This window comes from Dermochelys coriacea, chromosome 15 (genome assembly GCF_009764565.3).
Source record: "Dermochelys coriacea isolate rDerCor1 chromosome 15, rDerCor1.pri.v4, whole genome shotgun sequence".
In the NCBI taxonomy this organism is placed as follows: domain Eukaryota; kingdom Metazoa; phylum Chordata; order Testudines; family Dermochelyidae; genus Dermochelys; species Dermochelys coriacea.
The window spans coordinates 28,105,074-28,125,693 of NC_050082.1; the positions used below are offsets into that span (position 1 = coordinate 28,105,074).

The 20,620-nt window shown below is 45.8% G+C and overlaps 1 protein-coding gene across 1 annotated transcript in view; it reads left to right on the forward strand.

Moving 5' to 3' along the window:
* Positions 1-461: 461 nt before the first annotated feature.
* The window catches only part of WSCD2 (WSC domain containing 2), a 138,855-nt gene continuing 118,696 nt past the window's right edge, over positions 462-20,620 (forward strand). The window contains exon 1 of the mRNA XM_038372702.2: positions 462-1,082. The gene's annotated coding sequence lies outside the window, so the exon portion shown is untranslated. The remainder of the gene's footprint in view (positions 1,083-20,620) is intronic.

Consider the following 20,620-nt stretch of genomic DNA (forward strand, 5'->3'; position numbering starts at 1 on the left):
AGGGAAAATGCGCATTTAGTGGAATCTGATATAATTGCACATAATATTGAGTGTTATGTTGCCAAAATATAATTGCAAACTTTTGGGGGAAGGGACCATCTTTTGTTCTACATTCGTACAGCACCAAGCACAATGGGCTCCTGGCCTATAATTAGGGCCCCCAAACATTACACTAATACAAACAATAACAATAGTTGCAGGTTGCTGCTGCTAACTCCAACCCATTTTTGGCCCCCTTTGAGCAATCCCAGCTCTGCGCTGGCTGTTCGTTTGTGTGTGCATTGCTCCGTTCTAGGGAGCATTTTCCATCTGTGACTGTGCATTCAAAGTGACCTTTTTAACGCTGACTGCCTGGGTGTGCTTTTTCTAGGGGCGGAGGAGCGTGAATAAACAGAAGGGGGAGTCTAGAAGCAACAGCCACCCCATTAAAAAAGTGGAAAGATGGCATTTAAGGAGTTAAGCAGTAGGCAGTGCTATAGGCCTGCGAATAGCAGTGTGCAGCTGCAGCAAGGAGAGCTGGATAGAGATGTTAAGTAACGGAGCTCAGAAAGCCTCAACTGCATCAGTAGCTGGAATCTTAGCTACAGGGCAAGGCTTTCCCCCCTTTCCCCCCCAGCCAGTGACATTAGAGGCAGTGGTTGGCATGAAAAGCATCCTAGGGGGAAAGCAGGAGTCGCAGGATGGACAGAGATTCTGGGAAGCCTCTGTCTAGGCTGCATGAGGGGGAATTGCGGTGACAGCTACTTCAGCACTACCATCCTTCCTGGAGAAGAGGACTCTGAGACACACACACGCACAGGCTGGGGCTGCTGCATTTGGGGGAACGTTCACTCCCTCCCGCACATGCTTACTTTGCGGGCGCCTTGGTGGAACACAAAGCAAATGCCCTTCTGCCCAGGGCGGCGAGTGAAAAGAGAGCTGCTGGAGGAGAACGTCCCGGTAGGAAAGGCAGATACTGTACAATGTTGTTGGAAGGACCAAGGGGGCACACAAAGCAGCCGTGGACTTAACCCGGAGGGGAGGAAGCTGGCGCCCTGGCAACTGACCTCTGTGGAGTTTTGAAGTGACTGCACAGTGCTCAGGTAAGGAGAGAGGAAAGTGAGCTGTGCTGGGGTTGGTTATGCTCGGGCTGATGGAGAGGTGGCTTATTTTATTTTATTTTTAATGTTGAAAGCATTAACAGAAGATTCTTTGCCAAAAAAATGTATATAAGGCTATTGGGGGGAAGCAGGAGAGGCCGGGTTACAGGAATTACCAGAGACCAGAGGGTTACTGACAAAGTTTCACTTTAGGCTGCCAATAAGCTGCTCTTTGGAAGGGGAATTTGCTCGGTTATCTTCCCCCATCTGCATTTAGCCGTACGGGAGACGCTTTCAGGACCTTATTAAAAATGCCAAGCGTGACAAATGATGGACAGACAATTGCATTTCTACTCACAGTTGTCCCCATTTAAAACAAAAAATGCCACACTGGAAATGACCTGAGTGTCTGTTTCTGCTTCTCAAAGCTGGGAGTGGGGAAGGAGAGGAGACAAATCATTTGGTAATCTATAATGAGTGTTTTATGCTGTCTGTGTAATTAAGTTAGAAATCAATATGTGAGAGCTTCCTGGCTCTGAAAGGGTTAAAGATCCTTTGCAGGGAGGTGTTAATAATTCTATTATTGTCTGTGATTTCTCACCATATCCTGCTGGTTTAAAAAGGGCTCCTAGACTTGGAGAAGGGGAAAAAAAAATCTCTCTCCTTAGACTTTGTGCAGGAACATTCGCAGCATGGGAAATCAGAAAAAAACTGCTAATTCTTTCAAATGAACTTTCCTGATTCATTCTGCATCCCGGCTGATAACTTCTTAGAATTTTTTAAATATATATGTTAAGAAAAAGGGGAGAGTGAGCAGGACAGTTAAATAATAATATGAAGGTTACCTTGAGCCTAAGATTAGAAAAAAAATAAATAAAAGGAAGTCTGCTTCTTCCAAAGGGGCACGATTTAATAAACTTTCTCTGCAAATGCAGTAAGCCCATCAGGGTTTGAACTGAAATATTTGGATGGGCAAACTTTGGAGAAGGGACGAGACTGAGGTGAGGCGAGAGGGTAGTACGTTGTAGGGTGGAGAGCAGAGATGCTTAAAAAGCTGGCTGGAGCCCTTGGAAGCATGAGATGTCTGATACATTTCGGTGACCCTTCCAGTCCAGATTGCTCCTTATGGCACCACTGGCAGCTGTAAACTGGGGAATCTCCACTTGCTGGTTAACTCTGCTCAGATTATTTTAACAAAACATGAACAGGGACCACCTGTCTGAAAGCATCATCCCCAAATTAATCCCTTTGCTCTTATTGCAAATGGAAGAGTCTTTCCCTCTAAGTTCCACTAGAGTTTTGCTGAGCTACTGTTTTAATAGGCAGCCCTTTTTGTATGATTAGTGAAAAAACTAGCTTGACAAGCTACATTGCAAATGAGTGGCTGGCCCTCTATTCATCTGCTATCCCTGAGTTTAGCCTTCTTTCAGTCTGGATTTTCATTGATGGTTATTATTATTTATGGCAAATGCAGTTCAGTGCTCAGGAGAGGGCAAGAACTGTGCCATGAAAGAACATTCTCCTCCAAGTTTTGGGCAAAGCACCGGGAAGCTATGCTGATATGTAAGGTTAGAGCGTTATGTCTGTCTGACCCTAGGGAGCCAAAAAATATAGCCTTGGAGAAATGTGAGATAGAAGAGCATCTATTTCCCCCCGGCAAATTGCAGGGTTGTCCCTGTTGTCTCTATATGTCTCCAGTACAGTTGTTAGGGTACCAACCTCTTGCCTTGTCTTGCATTCTGCACTGAAGGTCCCCCAGAAATCACACATGAACCCTTGTTCTCTTCACTCCCAGCAAGGGCATGAGGCACGGGGGCCGTCTTCTCCCTAAAGGTGAATTGCCACCGTTTTTGCTCCAGTCATATCCAGCAGTCTTCCCAATGACTTCAAGAGGAGGTTTGCTTGTGTAAGGACTGCAGGAGTTGGCCCTGTAGCCGTGGCTGGTCCAAGAAACACTAAGGCCAGGTCTGATGGCTGGGGCTGCATGTTCTGAGACCGACTGCGATGTTATAATTGATCTCCCCGCAGAGAATGGGCTTCAGGTCCTGTGTGTATGATCCACCTGGATATTTTTAGCTTTAACCAATTACTGCCAAATAGGGATCAAGGGGGTTCACGTTCTCTGTCATTTGCTATTGCCATTTCACCATTTACCCATATGCTACAGTCAGAGCTGGCATCCCAGCTCTCGCCACTCAGTAGGAAGGCAACTAGTCTCCTCCTGCTTTGTAGTGAGCAGATACGAGATGGGGAGGTAGAATGCCACTTGCTGAAGCCCAGGGTACCAGTCTGTGACATGGGTGGAGGCAGCGGGAGGGCCTGCAGGCAGGGACAAGGAATTTCACTTTTCATGGGAGTGACCTTTCTGGTGGCGAACAAACAGTTTTAATTTTTAGTCTTTCTCAGGCCTTAATAAAAACACATTAGGGGCCCGATTCTGATCTCAGAATGGTGTCTATCTGGAGTAACTCCTCTGAAGTGACTGGAAAGCTGGTGAAAATGAGATATCAGAATCAGCCCTGGACTCCTCTTTAACAACCGGCAGCTGCTGTGTTAATGCCCAAGGTAGGGTGCATTAGCCTGTTACTTTGGGGTGCAGTGAAGAGAGTGGAAAGGGGGTAGATTGGCTGGTGAGTGCATACATTTCATATTGCTAGATACACCCCTTGCTCCACAAGGTTTGAGGTTGCTTCCATGGCAGTTCAGGGCTTGGCCACCAGCCCAGCTGTTTGCATTGGCTTGTTAAAGTTAAAGTCACTTGTCAGCAAGAAGAGAAAACTTCTGGCACAATTTGGACAGTGCTGGAGGTGAGCCTGAGCAACTACATTTGGATCCAGGTCTGTGTCCCCAAATTTCAGGTTTGTTTGGTTCTGATTTGCTCGACTGTAGAGACAGAGGCACGATGCTCCGGTCTGAATCTGAACTTCTTCATGGATTAGAGGCGTCTGATTTCAGATTTTCATTTGGGCCTGTTCCTGGTACAAATGTATATAAACTCAATGAAACCCCGGGACGGATATAGAGGGGGCTGCATATGTGATACGTACAGTCTGCTGCCTGGTGGTCATGTGTCTGTGTGTGTGTCATGCAAAGCAGTCAGCTGGTACTGGTTGAACCTTGTGGCTTAGCATTCCTGGACATACTCATTTTCCAAAGTGAATAATCCATGCAGCCTGTGCATCACTTGCGGCCTGACTGTAATTGGCAAATGCTCTAAAGTGGTATTTTTTCAGCTAGTTAATTTGGGACAGTGCTGCACTGGAACTACTCGAAGTGATTCTCTAATGCACGCGGCACTCCGTGGCTCTCTCCCATTCCATTCTTCCAGCTCCTCTTTGCAAGAAGCCCCAATTTAATAGGAATTGCTGAATAAACTCACGGATGCTGAAAGCTCAGGTGTAATTTGATTAAGTGCATCGGGGAAACAGGCAGCCCAAGATACAGGGCAACACCTTGGCATAAAGATTTCTAATTAGAATGAATTTGCTTTGCTTAAAATAAACAAATCAGGAGAAGAAACTGTCAGTTGCTAAGCGCCCCACTGGGTCTCATCCCGCCAGTACGTCACAGCAACTCTCAGGTGGCTCAGACACACAAGCAGGGCTTGAGTACCCCCTGCGGGTGAAATTTTGCACCTCTGTGTATCTGAAGAGCAGCTGCAGAGAAGGGAAATTCACTCCCTCGGGGAGCCCCGCCACAATCTCTCTGTTGCCTTCTGCTGGGAGAGAGCAGCTTTCAACTCCAGCTGGCCCCATCTGATGGAGGCTGCTGAGGAGATGCAATGATCTAACTGTTCCCTGTAGTACCGTGGTTGTTTTGTGCATTGCATAAGTCAGCTTCAGGGCCCCCTCCAAAAGAGGGGTTACTGTGACTCACTTCCAAATGCAGTTTCCACTACCAGAGGCCTTGAGCCCTGATGGAACCCAGGCAGTGAACCTGGCCTCTTATCTAGATTTAATAAATAATGATTGCATGTTACAGTAGTGCCAGCCTGGGGCGCTATAAAGCTCTAGTCATCAGGAGTTGGAGATACCCCACCTCACTCCATAGGGAAAGGTGGCCCGCAGATCCTGCTGCCTTACCACTGAAAACTTTAATCTTGTCAAATCTTCTAGGCTATGTAGGGGTGGACTAGGTTAATGCTTGGATAGGAGACCACTAGGAAAATCCCATGTATTATCCAGGATGTGTCTGAGTCAGTACTAGACAAAAGCCCTAATGTGGTATTAGCTGGCACTGTGCTGTCGGAATTGTATTTTAGATGAGATGGAAATCCAAACTTAGTGGATGTCAGAAGGAGTCATAAAAAATACAAATTTCCTCCAAAACTGGATCTCCTTCTCTCCCCATTTTGTTGTGCATTAGCAAAGGGGCCCACTTCCATACATCACTACAGTGTGCAAGCTTTTAGTGCAAAAATAGGGCTTATTTGGAAGACATCTTAAACGTGTGGCCAGAGTTTTTGGAATGGTGTTAAAGATGAGATTTGAACTCCACTGGATTTCAGGTGCTTTGTTTACCAAGAAAAGAAGCAAAAAGAAAAGGAGTACTTGTGGCACCTTAGAGACTAACAAATTTATTAGAGCATAAGCTTTCGTGAGCTACAGCTCACTTCATCGGATGCATTTGGTGGAAAAAACAGAGGAGAGATTTATATACACACACACAGAGAACATGAAACAATGGGTTTATCATACACACTGTAAGGAGAGTGATCACTTAAGATAAGCCATCACCAACAGCAGGGGGGGGAAGGAGGAAAACCTTTCATGGTGACAAGCAGGTAGGCTAATTCCAGCAGTTAACAAGAATATCAGAGGAACAGTGGGGGGTGGGGTGGGAGGGAGAAATACCATGGGGAAATAGTTTTACTTTGTGTAATGACTCATCCATTCCCAGTCTCTATTCAAGCCTAAGTTAATTGTATCCAGTTTGCAAATTAATTCCAATTCAGCAGTCTCTCCTTGGAGTCTGTTTTTGAAGCTTTTTTGTTGAAGTATAGCCACTCTTAGGTCTGTGATCGAGTGACCAGAGAGATTGAAGTGTTCTCCAACTGGTTTTTGAATGTTATAATTCTTGATGTCTGATTTGTGTCCATTCATTCTTTTACGTAGAGACTGTCCAGTTTGGCCAATGTACATGGCAGAGGGGCATTGCTGGCACATGATGGCATATATCACATTGGTAGATGCGCAGGTGAACGAGCCTCTGATAGCGTGGCTGATGTGATTAGGCCCTATGATGGTATCCCCTGAATAGATATGTGGACAGAGTTGGCAACGGGCTTTGTTGCAAGGATAGGTTCCTGGGTTAGTGGTTCTGTTGTGTGGTGTGTGGTTGCTGGTGAGTATTTGCTTCAGATTGGGGGGCTGTCTGTAAGCAAGGACTGGTCTGTCTCCCAAGATCTGAGAGAGCGATGGCTCGTCCTTCAGGATAGGTTGTAGATCCTTGATGATGCGTTGGAGAGGTTTTAGTTGGGGGCTGAAGGTGATGGCTAGTGGCGTTCTGTTGTTTTCTTTGTTGGGCCTGTCCTGTAGTAGGTGACTTCTGGGTACTCTGGTTCCCGTAACCCACCCAGCAATATTGTTAATCTATCCAACTATACTCTTAGCCCAGCGGAAGAATCTGTCCTATCTCGGGGCCTCTCCTTTTGCCCCTCCACCCCCACGAACATGATACAGTTCTGTGGTGACCTAGAATCCTATTTTCGACGTCTCAGACTCAAGGAATATTTCCAACACACCTCTGACCAACATATTAACCCACAGAGACCTTCCTGCCAACACTACAAAAAGAAGGATTCTAGGTGGACTCCTCCTGAAGGTCGAAACAGCAGCCTGGATTTCTACATAGACTGCTTCCGCCGACGTGCACGAGCTGAAATTGTGGAAAAGCAGCATCGCTTACCCCATAACCTCAGCCATGCAGGACACAGTGCCATCCACAGCCTCAGAAACAACTCTGACATCATAATCAAAAAGGCTGACAAAGGAGGTGCTGTCGTCATCATGAATAGGTCAGAGTATGAACAAGAGGCTACTAGGCAGCTCTCCAACACCACTTTCTACAAGCCATTACCCTCTGATCCCACTGAGAGTTACCAAAAGAAACTACAGCATTTGCTCAAGAAACTCCCTGAAAAAGCACAAGAACAAATCCGCACAGACACACCCCTGGAGCCAGGACCTGGGGTATTCTATCTGCTACCCAAGATCCATAAACCTGGAAATCCTGGACGCCCCATCATCTCAGGCATTGGCACCCTGACAGCAGGATTGTCTGGCTATGTAGACTCCCTCCTCAGGCCCTTCGTTACCAGCACTCCCAGCTATCTTCGAGACACCACCGATTTCCTGAGGAAACTACAGTCCATTGGTGATCTTCCTAAAAACACCATCCTAGCCACTATGGATGTAGAAGCCCTCTACACCAACATTCCACACAAAGATGGACTACAAGCCGTCAGGAACAGTATCCCCGATACTGTCACGGCTAACCTGGTGGCAGAACTTTGTGACTTTGTCCTGACCCATAACTATTTCACATTTGGTGACAATGTATACCTTCAAATCAGCGGCACTGCGATGGGTACCCGCATGGCCCCACAGTATGCCAACATTTTTATGGCTGACTTAGAACAACGCTTCCTCAGCTCTCGTTCCCTAATGCCCCTACTCCACTTGCGCTACATTGATGACATCTTCATCATCTGGACCCATGGAAAAGAAGCTCTTGAGGAATTCCACCATGATTTCAACAATTTCCATCCCACCATCAACCTCAGCCTGGACCAGTCCACACAAGAGATCCACTTCCTGGACACTACGGTGCTAATAAGCGATGGTCACATAAACACCACCCTATATCGGAAACCTACTGACCGCTATTCCTACCTACATGCCTCTAGCTTTCATCCAGATCATACCACTCGATCCATTGTCTACAGCCAAGCGCTACGATATAACCGCATTTGCTCCAACCCCTCAGACAGAGACAAACACCTACAAGATCTCTATCATGCATTCCTACAACTACAGTACCCACCTGCTGAAGTGAAGAAACAGATTGACAGAGCCAGAAGAGTACCCAGAAGTCACCTACTACAGGACAGGCCCAACAAAGAAAACAACAGAACGCCACTAGCCATCACCTTCAGCCCCCAACTAAAACCTCTCCAACGCATCATCAAGGATCTACAACCTATCCTGAAGGACGAGCCATCGCTCTCTCAGATCTTGGGAGACAGACCAGTCCTTGCTTACAGACAGCCCCCCAATCTGAAGCAAATACTCACCAGCAACCACACACCACACAACAGAACCACTAACCCAGGAACCTATCCTTGCAACAAAGCCCGTTGCCAACTCTGTCCACATATCTATTCAGGGGATACCATCATAGGGCCTAATCACATCAGCCACACTATCAGAGGCTCGTTCACCTGCGCATCTACCAATGTGATATATGCCATCATGTGCCAGCAATGCCCCTCTGCCATGTACATTGGTCAAACTGGACAGTCTCTACGTAAAAGAATGAATGGACACAAATCAGACGTCAAGAATTATAACATTCAAAAACCAGTTGGAGAACACTTCAATCTCTCTGGTCACTCGATCACAGACCTAAGAGTGGCTATACTTCAACAAAAAAGCTTCAAAAACAGACTCCAAGGAGAGACTGCTGAATTGGAATTAATTTGCAAACTGGATACAATTAACTTAGGCTTGAATAGAGACTGGGAATGGATGAGTCATTACACAAAGTAAAACTATTTCCCCATGGTATTTCTCCCTCCCACCCCACCCCCCACTGTTCCTCTGATATTCTTGTTAACTGCTGGAATTAGCCTACCTGCTTGTCACCATGAAAGGTTTTCCTCCTTCCCCCCCCTGCTGTTGGTGATGGCTTATCTTAAGTGATCACTCTCCTTACAGTAAGAAAAGGAGTACTTGTGGCACCTTAGAGACTAACAAATTTATTAGAGCATAAGCTTTCGTGAGCTACAGCACTTACAGCAGTAAAAATGCATCCGATGAAGTGAGCTGTAGCTCACGAAAGCTTATGCTCTAATAAATTTGTTAGTCTCTAAGGTGCCACAAGTACTCCTTTTCTTTTTGCGAATACAGACTAACACGGCTGCTACTCTGAAACCTCTCCTTACAGTGTGTATGATAAACCCATTGTTTCATGTTCTCTGTGTGTGTGTATATAAATCTCTCCTCTGTTTTTTCCACCAAATGCATCCGATGAAGTGAGCTGTAGCTCACGAAAGCTTATGCTCTAATAAATTTGTTAGTCTCTAAGGTGCCACAAGTACTCCTTTTCTTTTTGCGAATACAGACTAACACGGCTGCTACTCTGAAACAAGAAAAGAAGGTGATCAACATTCTAACATGCAGGAGCCCTGTATTGGAGGCAATTGAAACTGCTCACCTAGAGCCCTGTTATCTCCAGTAGCAGGGCCGGGTACTTTTGGAGGAGTTCGATCCCTGGTATGAAGCACAATAATGAATATAAGGCTCTCTGGTGGCAGCAGGTTTCTTACAATATATTTAATAAAGAAATTCTTTTTTGTGCAGCAATTGCACACTCTTTCTCTTCATGTTGTATCTCAATTAAATACATTTTAAAGTGTACATTCATTAGCAAAAGAACCCAATTAGACCACTCATCAATATGTCATTGTGAGTGATGCCTTTTCCTTTCAGGGTCATGCACCATCAAATCTTCTGATTCATCACCATCACGAATCTCTTCTAATAACAAGAACACGGGGCTAAACTAGACTCTCACTCACAGTGGTCCTTAAACTGAAGGCACATTGTTAGGTCTGCTACACTCGAGTTGTAGCCAAAATACTCTTTTTTTTTTTTAAGAAAAATCTATTCTGTAAGAAACTCTTCTTCTGATTACTTTAGTTTTAAAAACACTGATAAAAAGAACGTCTCCTGCTTGAAATGGTATTTTTGCTTGCACAGTGCTGTGCATAATTTTAGATTACTGAAATCTGGGGAAAGATTCTGCGTCTGAGAACTAGAGAAGTGAGGTTTTATAGGTGAGAATAGTTTTGGTTCCCTTCCACTTGGAGAGGTTTGGAATCAATTGGAGACACTACTCATTTGACCTTCACATGCAGTCTTAAGGAGGAACATTTCAATGATTCCTAAAAGCGATTTATCATCTACTACCTGGTAGGAAGCTGAATTAACCAAAATCTTCCAAAATGTTCTACTGGAACTTCCATTAAATGGCTTACTCCCCTTCCTTAGTAATAAAGTCCAATACTCCAACTTGCCCAAGGTTTGCTCAACAAAACAATGTTATTTTTAGATACACATCAGTGCTTTGATTTCAAATGTTGACTAAGACCAGCATTGGGTCTTAAAGTGAACACCACAAATTAGACTACTATTTTGTTGTCAGTTTCATATTAGGGTGCTGCTCCTTGATTCCTGATGTCTATAAAGCATGCGTCTGATCTCCAGCTTGTATAATTTGTCATAGGTCAATTGATGGGCCTATGAAAATTGACACCAGCTGAGGATCTGGCTGCATATGTATTTCTCATATAACCTATATAAAATAGAACCAAGTTTTCACGTATGCGTTATAGGAATCCAGGTGTATTTTATAAGAATCTGTCCTTGACTTTGTCATTTTTTTCATCATTTAAACAGCCAGTATTTATATTTACAAACCTGGAGCATTAAGGGGGTTCGTGTGCCCTGTGGGGTTAATTGCATCAAATAATACTGAGGTCCTGCAAAAATAACCCCCCAGAGTGTTCCCTTCCTGTAGGGAGGAAGGAATTTGGAAAGCTCCAGAATTCTATCTGGATATTTTAAGTCAGAAAGGAAGAGATTCCCAGGGAATGGTTCAATGGCTCAGAATCCAGCAATGTGTCCATTAACCCAGAAAAAGGGATAACAAGCCAGGCTAGAATGACCTCCATTTTTCAGCTCTATTTACCTGTATTTCTACATTACCTACCCTCAGTTAAAGGTAAAGGCCACTCTCTCTCTCTCTCTTCTGCAGCCAGCTAAATGCAAGCAGGCTGCTGACCCAGCAAAAAGAATGCCAAGGGAGCAATGGGCCCTGGCTCCTAGTTAAAAAACAAATCTATTTCATCCACCCCTGGCGATGCTAGCAGCACATTGTTGTATTCAACTTGCTTGCTATAACCAGGTGTCATTTCCATTTTGAGGGTCAGAATCTGTCCTCCGCTAGGGGCCCTTTGAGCCATTCTGGTGATGCAGGCAAAGGGATCAGCAAGCAGCCAGATCTTCCAGATATTCCTTTGGGGTCCTGCCCTTTCAGCTGCTGGCATGAGAGTTGGGTCAGGGAAGAGGACAGAAGGCCACTGTGCTCTGGTGGTTCCCAGCTGGTGAACAGCCCCTTCTGGGCCATAGCCAACTGGTGTACTTCAGAGCAGTCCTGAGACGTAGCACTGACCGTGTCATCTGGGAACCACAAGCAGCTGCTTTGAAGTCTCTGCTACTCAAACACCCAGGGACGATGGAACTTTGGTCATAAAAGTCTGTAGAGCATTGATATAGCCATCTCTCCTCCATGTCACCCAACGTGTTAACAGCTGATCAGATTGACTAAGGGGACTGGGGTGCTGGGGTTTCCCCCCCACACACACATGTTCTTTAAGGCTGAATTACTGTCAGGTGAGACTGGAGTTGCTTCAGCCAGTGTCTCCAATCAGCCAGGCCACAGAAGAGGAAAGTATCATTACTAGAAAGCTGACACTGTAATGCCTTTTTATCCTAGGTTAAGAACAGACAGCTAGCTCCACCCCACCCAAGAGAGATCAGTCTTTAAATAATGAATCCAATGGGAGAGTTGGTCCGACTGCCTTGGGCAAGGTTCACACCTGCGGTAATCATTGCAGTCTAACTAGACTACATGCTAGAGATGTATCACAGTTGAGGGGGCTAATTCAAGATGCCTTTTTTAAAAGTGTCTTTTTTTTTGGTCAAGAGAAGATCAGACCAGACCAGATCTTGAATTTATTTGTTATTGAACATAGTGTCTGGGAAAACGACTTGGTCTGTAGTTTATTTGCCGGCAGTTTGATGTGAAGCAGTGTGGCCTCGTGGCAAGTGCTGGGTTCTATTGCTAGCCTGCTGCATGACCTTGGACAAGTCACGTCACTGCTCCGTGCCTCAGTGTCCCCACCTATAAAATGATACTCACCTCTGTCGTAAAGCACTTTGAGATCTACAGATGGGAAGGCCTATGGAAGTATAACCCACACACCTCTTGGGTGTGGTGTTCTGTCTCCTCTAGTGGCACCAAGACCACTTAGGGATGAAAGAGTCTGCTACAGCCTTAGCTAAGAGCCATATGGCTTTTAGCTCATGCAGAAGAGCCTCATGAATTTAGCTCCAGAGATCCCAAGTTGAATCCTGCCCACAGACGACCGCAGTCTGTCAGTGTTACCTAAGAGCTAGGTATTATTATTATGAGCATTCAATATTTGATAGTCCAGGTCCAAACTGTTTGAGTGGACCATGTAGGTGCAGTATTGCCAACTCCAAGCATTAAAAAACCATGAGTCAGGCCTCCAAAAATCATGAAATTTACTTAAAAATGACAAATTAAAAAAATTGGGGCTCACTTTATTCCTTTTCTGATTTCTCGACTTTTAGGGTGCATCTGAGTCACATTTTTAAGTTTCTCAAGGCTAGAAATGTCCTTTATTTAAAATGACAGCTGAGTGTCTCCCCTAGTCACATGAATCCAGGAACTGGGGCTTTCAGAAAAACATCCAATCACGCGCGAGACTTGCGATAAAACAGCAAGAGCTGGCAACGCTGCACAGGTCATGTGACCTGTTGCAGAGACACAGTTCCCAATATAAAATTGCAGTGCAAGTGGTTTTCCCTCCCTGGTCAGCTGGGTCACAGGTGCGTATGGTTTAAGAGAGAGGCTGGGGAAAAGAACCGAAACAAAGTGTTTTTTTGGGAGGTGGGGCCACCTGTATCCAGTTGTAGGGAAGGTAGGTGCTCCTGAATGAGGGCTCTGGCTGCCTTCAAGTTTTGTTGGATATTTAGACAATATGGTGAAAGATGTATATGATCTAAAGAGAAACAAGAGTTTTAGGCAGCAAATAATAAATAAGACAGTAATTAACATATTGCCACTGTATAAATCCATAGTACACATACTGCATGGAGTTCTGGTCGCCCCATCTCAAGAAAGATACATTAGAATTGGAAAAGGTACAGAGAAGGGCAACAAAAATGAATAGGGGTAGGGACCAGCTTCTGTATGAGCAGAGATTAAAAAGACTGGGGATGTTCCACTTGGAAAAGAGACGACTAAGGGTGGAGATGACAGACGTCTATAAAATCATGACTGGGGTGGGGAAAGTGAATAAGGAAGTGTCATTTACTCCTTCTCATAACACAAGAACCAGGGGTCACCCAATGAAATTAATAGGCAGTAGGTTTAAAACAAACAAAAGGAAGTACTTCTTCACACAACACACAGTCAACCTGTGGAACTCATTGCCAGGGGATGTTGCGAAGGCCAAAAATAGAACTGGGCTTAAAAAAGAATTAGATATGTTCATGGAGGATATGTCCATCAGTGACTATTATGTAAGATGGTCAGGGATGCAACCCCATGCTCTGGGTGTCCCTAAGCCTCTGACTGCTGGATGCTGGGACTGGACAACAGGGAATGGATCACTCAATAATTAATCTGTTCTGTTCATTCCCTCTGAAGCAAGTGGCATTGGCCACTGTAGAAAGACAGGATACTGGGCTAGATGGACCATTGGTCTGACCCAGTATGGCCATTCTTATGTTCTTAGACAATGCAAGTTTTGCCTTATTCCTTCTAATACACACAATATTACACTACTTTCCGGTCCTGATTCTATGATGTACCCAAGGAGCATGTGGTGCAAGTCCAAGGTGGCAGGGGACAAAAGTGTCTTTTGAAGCCAGCTTTTGTCCCTCTCCCAATTTAGTGTCATGGTGAGGAGTCACCGGGCGGGGGCACTCTTACACATGATTTTACATGCTATTTTTCTTAGTGTGTGAGCAGATGTTCAGTCTTGGAAGAAATGTTGTGCTGCTAATGTGGGGATGTGGATTTTTAGGGGGAAAGTTGCTGCAAACTGCAAGGAAGTTTGTTCTCTGCCTTAATCTATCTAACTAAAGTCAATCCCTGGGGCAGAACTGAGCACTGGTGTTTGGGCTGACAGGTTTGCCTGCATGCTGTTGATCACCACCTCTGTTCAAAGACTAGAGTATACAATGTACAATAATCAGCTGAAATGAGAAAATACCTGACTTCACATCCCTGACTTCTCTGACTCGTTGGAGGTGTTCAGCAATGCTGCAACTAGGGTGACCAGACAGCAATTGTGAAAAATCGGAACAGGGGGTGGGAGATAATAGGAGCCTATATAAGAAAAAGACTCAAAAATTGGGACTGTCCCGATAAAATCGGGACATCTGGTCACCCTAGCTGCAACAAAAGGCTGAAGTTCATTCCACAGCACTGAAGGAGCAAGCAGAAAGTCTATCATCAAGGCCTTGCCCACATTTGACATGCTTGGGTTTCACCACATAGAAATCAAGGACACCATCATGTCCTTCCAGCTGGCAATACTCTTGAAGAGTGTGATCTCCATAGCACAATTGGTTCTTCCTCTAGAAACGTGACCGTGATGAACTGACAAGGACAGAATTATCGTTTCATAACTGCTCAGATATCTGACATTGGAATTGAGCATAGTCAAGCGTATCCTGGGAGAGCTGCCATCTCTTCCTGGGAAAATGTGTCCTGGGAAGTTTTCAGTAGTGACAATGACAGTTCCCTTCTAGCTTTAAACTCTTCTAACACATCTAACCACAGGACCTGTCTGTGCTGCAGCCCGGGAAGCAGTCTGATGTAAGCTCTTTCAGCTCTTGTAGCCTGTCTCCTGGCAGAGCCAGCTCAGCCATCAACTCATCCCTCACAAACTGTAGCAAGAAGTCTTGAAAACCTCAGGCTGTCTGGCACTGAAGAGGAACCTACCTGCGGGTTCTGCAGGCCATTCAAAGCCAGATAGCCTGTCCATCGCCATGGGCAATGCAAACCTCTCGCTGAAGGGTGAAGGCCCTTGGGCCCAGATCCTCCAACTATTTTCATTGGGCGATGGGTGCTTAAATACCTTTAAGGATCTGGTCTGTTTCTCTATGGCTGCTTCTTTCACTTTGAGGCTGAGGAGATACAGTACAATGACTCTTTGACCATGGTGGGTACCCCAGCCCTCTCGTGAGTATCCCACCAGGGGAGCCCATGTCTGTCCATCTCCGTCCCAGGGTTGATACAATGAAATGATGCGTAAAGGCCTCCAGGATGCGCTATCATGACAAAGCCAGACTGAAGGGAACCTGGGGCTAGCCAGTCCCACACCCGCTTAGCCAAACCTGAGTGCTAGAGGCCAGATATCAAAAACATTACTGCCAGCCTTGATATACGATGACTAGCCCAACGACCAAGCCAGCTGGTGTCTGAGGCCTAACTTTACACAATGATGTAGAGGCATATGGTGCTGTGCGGCCTGTTCGATGGCTGGGCTCTGGCCCACCCTGCTGCTATCAGTGGGTTGGCTGCTGGTGCTGATGCTGCCCCAAAGTGCTCTCCTCCTCCTTCGCAAGCCTGGGGCCTGGCCCTGCCCGCTGTGGGCCCGATGCAGCCTGCCATGTCCTTTTCTGCCCGGCTGGCTCTGGCGTTGTGTCGGGGAGATGCTGGCTCTTCTCTCTTAATCCTCTTGCTTCCAGTCCACCAGAGCCCGTTACACAGTAAACAGCATGTTTAACCTGGTGCTCAGCTCAGTCCTGACTCCGTGTAAGAGGCTTGCTTGTGAGTTAGCCTAGCGTTAATAGAAAAGGAGTACTTGTGGCACCTTAGAGACTAACAAATTTATTAGAGCATAAGCTTTCGTGAGCTACAGCTCACTTCATCGGATGCATTTGGTGGAAAAAACAGAGGAGAGATTTATATACACACACACAGAGAACATGAAACAATGGGTTTATCATACACACTGTAAGGAGAGTGATCACTTAAGATAAGCCATCACCAGCAGCAGGGGGGGGAAAGGAGGAAAACCTTTCATGGTGACAAGCAAGGTAGGCTAGACAAGCTAGAGGCATGTAGGTAGGAACAGCGGTCAGTAGGTTTCCGATACAGGGCGGCGTCATTCAAAAACCAGTTGGAGAACACTTCAATCTCTCTGGTCACTCGATCACAGACCTAAGAGTGGCTATCCTTCAACAAAAAAGCTTCAAAAACAGACTCCAAGGAGAGACTGCTGAATTGGAATTAATTTGCAAACTGGATACAATTAACTTAGGCTTGAATAGAGACTGGGAATGGATGAGTCATTACACAAAGTAAAACTATTTCCCCATGGTATTTCTCCCCCCCACCCCACCCCCCACTGTTCCTCTGATATTCTTGTTAACTGCTGGAATTAGCCTACCTTGCTTGTCACCATGAAAGGTTTTCCTCCTTTCCCCCCCCTGCTGCTGGTGATGGCTTATCTTAAGTGATCACTCTCCTTACAGTTTTCAGAGTAGCAGCCGTGTTAGTCTGTATTCGCAAAAAGAAAAGGAGTACCTTATGGCACCTTAGAGACTAACAAATTTATTAGAGCATAAGCTTTCGTGAGCTACAGCTCACTTCATCGGATGCATTTCTCCTTACAGTGTGTATGATAAACCCATTGTTTCATGTTCTCTGTGTGTGTGTATATAAATCTCTCCTCTGTTTTTTCCACCAAATGCATCCGATGAAGTGAGCTGTAGCTCACGAAAGCTTATGCTCTAATAAATTTGTTAGTCTCTAAGGTGCCACAAGTACTCCTTTTCTTTTTGCGAATACAGACTAACACGGCTGCTACTCTGAAACCTAGCGTTAATGTACTCTGTCTACTGCACACGTAACTCTGACCCTTGTGGCCCAGGCAAACAGGCAGACACTCACCCCTCCGAGTGCTGGAGCGCTCGGTGAGCCACCAATGTCACGTCCCAGCATCCTCCGGTTCCTGGGCTCACTCCTCTTTCATAGCAACAATTGCCGAAGGAGGGCAGCTCTTTTCCTGGTCTCTTGCCACAGTTTTCTGCCAGCTCCTTGTCCTTTTCTCTGATTTTTCCAGTGGTTTCTTTTCCTTGGCTGCTGAGGGAAGACTGAGTGACTCAGATCCCCTCTAGCATGCACTGTTCACTGCCTCTAAAAGGAATCTGTCCAGAGGTGTCTCCCAGGTTGACAGCTCCCCTCAGGACTTTGCCTTCTCTTCTCCAAGTGGATCTGGCTGTGAGATCTCACACAGATAAAGACCTCCTTCCCGCTTGCCTGCATGCCTAACTGCTGCATGCTGATCGTCTCATTTCGGGTTAGCAATTCGCTCTTGTGCCTTGACTTCTTGCACAAGTGTCCAGCGTTCACTCCGCCCACTGCTTGCTGCAATCTAAATTCTCTCTTTGATGCAACACAGCTGGCCGTTCTGCATCAATACTTTCCACATTGAGACCTTTACATCAGTTTTAAACAGCGATGCCTCTGCTCATCCTCTCCTTGAAAGACAGCCAAAGGGGTCGCTGGGACTGCAGTGGCCAGGAATTTCACCATATCATCTTACAGGCCTTGGGCTCCCTGGGATAGCCGCTGAGGTTCCCTTGCTGAGGATGTCAGTCCATCAGGGAGGAGGGCTGTCTCTCTGATCTCCCCTGGGCAGTTGGAATGCTGCACGGTGTTCTCTCAACCATCCATATACAGTAAACAGCTGAAACATGAGTAGGTGTCTGATTAATGCACATGGAACCTAGTCACTCCAAAGCAAGACTGGTGCCGTAGCCACAGTGGTGAGGAGGCTCAATGTGGGAGCTCATGAGATAAGCTCAGCTGCTTGGAGACCCAGGCAATAATTCCATTGCTAGGCCTAATGCACTGGCTAAGTGTGAGACCAGGCTCCAGAGCCTCAAAGGTATTTAGGCACCTAACTCCCATTGAAATCAATGGGCATGGCACCTTGGAGGATCTGCCCATGTCTGCATCTCGATCGTATCGGCAGGACATTTGCCTAGAGCTCGAGACCAGGGTCCAATCCCTGGCTTAGTCACAGATTTCCTTTGTGCCCGTGGCAAGTCAGTTAGGGCTTGTCTACACTATGGGGGCTGGTGAAGTGCAGTAGCTATGCTGCCGCAAACCCATAGCATTGATGCATCCTACAGCGGTGAACGGGGGTTTTCCATTACTGCAGGTAACCCACCTCCCTGAGCGGCGGTAGCTAGAATGCTTCCGTTGGCCAACTGCGTCTACACCAGAGGTTAGTTCAGCAAGACTACGGTGCTCAGGGGTGTGAATTTGTCAATCTAAATGGTTAGTGTCTTCCAGGCCCTAGTCCATCCTATGCCTCAGTAACCTGTCTGTAAAATGGGGGTCCCAAGGGCGTTGTGAAGATAAATACATTAATAATTGGGTGGCGCTCAGGTGAAGAGGCAACCTAAGTACCTAGATCTAGATAGAATCAGTTCCCTTTCGGAAGTGTGGAAATTCAGTTGCATTGGTATTTACCATCAGTATAGCCAGGCATCTGCTAACAGTACAGGGATGAGCCCTGCTTTTTGGGAGATATGGGATGACACTATGGTGTTGAGCAGGCTGGGGTCTCCGGATACAATCCCCTACAACACTGTTTAATGTTGGACCGTGGCTGGGTTATGTTTGGCCATTTATTCCATCTAAATTAATACAACAGGTATCTCCCAGACCTCCCTGCCTGGAGAGCTTTGCAGTCCCTCCCTTGTTTAGTCATGATCTTTCCCCATCCTCCCTGCCTGAGGCAACTCCCCTGGTCCTGGAGTCTTCCCTGTAGGACTTTTCCTCACTCTGTAAACTGCAGCTGCACTTTCCCCCTTCATTGCAGCCTTCTGCTGTGCTTTATAGGGCAGTCACCCTGATTACTCCCAGGCATGGCTTGTTCTGCAATCGGCTGGCTAGCCCCAGTCCTAAAGGGGCAAGTCACCCTGTTATAGGGCTGATTCCACATTGTAGAGAAAGGTCCCACAGGCTGTTTTTGCATTTGTCAGTTACAGGATTTTTATATATATATGGCTGAAATCCTGGCAGTGGCAAAACTCCCATTAACTTGGATGTGACCAGGATTTCACCCAAGGAGTTTTTAGCTTGTGTAAAGGAAACCATTTCTGACAAGAGAAAGCTGAAGAAATACTAGGGGCAACGCTGCAAAATTCTATTTTTGTCTTTATCCTTTAACCAGCAACTGTCTCTCCCAATTGAGATCCAGCTGTAATGCAGCGTGCATGCAAATTCTAACAGGTCTACAGAGTAGATGCCGTGAAAACCACGGAGCCTGGAAAAATGCAGACAGACAGCCCATCTGATTCAATAGCTGCCTCATTTGAAAAAAGAAAAGGAGTATTTGTGGCACCTTAGAGACTAACAAATTTATTTGAGCATACGCTTTCGTGAGCTACAGCTCACTTCATCGGATACATTTGGTGGAAAATACAGAGGGGAGATTTATATACACACACAAAGAACATGAAACAATGTGTTTTATCATACACACTGTAAGGAGAGTGATCGCTTAAGATGAGCCATCACCAGCAGCGGGGGGGGGGGAGGAAGGAGAAAAAGGAGCTCCCATTTGGGTCTAAGCAGCCCCCTTGCAGGAAAGCATATGCCATCACAGGGAGAAGACAAACAGCGCTTTCTCCCCTTGCATCCCACAGTGCACCTCACTCCTGAGGCAGGCTTGCTGGGATTGCTGGGACAGTATGGGGCAAGAGGAAACAGGCCTGGGAGCATAGACCTGCACACACGGTCCTCTCCAGTAGGGGAGAATTTGGACACATTCTGCTACTGTGAAGCTCTGTTCTGCGGCTTGCTGGAGAAAGCAGGAAAGCTGTTCTTCAGCTAATGTGACAGAGAGACTTGTCCTGTTTGCAATTTCATATTCCAGCATGCTAATATTATATTTGTATTATGGTTATCCATTTACATTAATGAAAACAAACATTGATCTAATATGTTGTCCACTGCAGCACAATGGAAGATTGCTAGTTTAATGCAATTAGCCAGTCTTAGAAAATGATAGAGCATCTTTGCTCTTTCCAGAGACATTTTCAGGCCCTGTTAAAGGAAACCCAAGTACGGTAAGCTAAGATAACACTAATGGAAAGTGTCAGATAACACCAGCTTGTGGTTGTTACTGGGTAATTAAAACAGTAATACAGTAATATATTGATACATTACAATGGGCTGTCTACAGTTACCTGTTGCCGGCCCTGGCTTGAATTGTAAATGAATGCATTCTTATTTATATTATTACAGTGATTTCAGTGTTACTGTTACCCTGGCTGTTTTAAACTGTCTGATCTGAATACATTGTATCCTTTATAACATTCTGGATATACCTGGCTATTTTCTTTTTTTCCTTTATGAGACACCTTTGCACTTGCAAAGTGCATTCATCATATTGCAGGATGCAATGTGCTTGCATT